General features: G+C 37.9%; 1 long non-coding RNA gene across 1 annotated transcript in view; it reads left to right on the top strand.

Moving 5' to 3' along the window:
- LOC138018721 (uncharacterized) overlaps nt 1-222 on the top strand; it is a 4921-nt gene extending 4699 nt beyond the window's left edge. Inside the window, exon 2 of the long non-coding RNA XR_011126055.1 lies at nt 1-222. This exon is cut by the window's left edge and continues 436 nt beyond it. This is a non-coding gene — a long non-coding RNA (uncharacterized lncRNA).
- The last annotated feature ends 359 nt before the right edge of the window (nt 223-581 follow it).

Raw genomic sequence — 581 nt, 5'->3', positions numbered from 1 at the left:
TCGTGCCTTACAGCTATGGCCTGTTTTTAATAAGAGGAAAGATCCAATTTTGTCATTATTATCGCATAATCTTCGTTGGAACTCGAAAGATTTTAGTGATTAAGGTCGATTTGTCCCTCATACGTTGGAGCGTGTAACTATTGTTAGCCATTGTCCACGTACCGTTTGGATCAAATTTTAAGGAAGTGAAAAGAGGAAATAAAATGTACATTTTGAGCTCAACTTTCTAGCCCCAGTAGTATTTGTATTTCCATTTAATATTTCTGAGTGCTGCGTGGAATACAAAATTCCGTAGCGGAACTATGATTTTGTGACCTGGCTCAAGTGATTAATTTTGCATATAAACTCTTATGTGACTATTCTTCCATGAGCGAGCGTTGGATATGAGATGGTAAATAAATAGCGAGACGCGTAGCGCCGAGTTGGCTATAACCCGTCTTGTATCCAACAAGCGCGAATGAAACAATAGCTTTATTAGTTTTAATTATATTCTTAACGATTGGATACTTGGAAATGAAACTCAGCTTTCCCACACAAATTTTTAGCTCGGCAACAATTGACGCAAGCCGTTTCCCCATTAT

Source organism: Montipora capricornis, chromosome 10 (assembly GCF_036669925.1).
Source record: "Montipora capricornis isolate CH-2021 chromosome 10, ASM3666992v2, whole genome shotgun sequence".
In the NCBI taxonomy this organism is placed as follows: domain Eukaryota; kingdom Metazoa; phylum Cnidaria; class Anthozoa; order Scleractinia; family Acroporidae; genus Montipora; species Montipora capricornis.
This window is presented reverse-complemented; position numbering and strand designations above follow the sequence as displayed.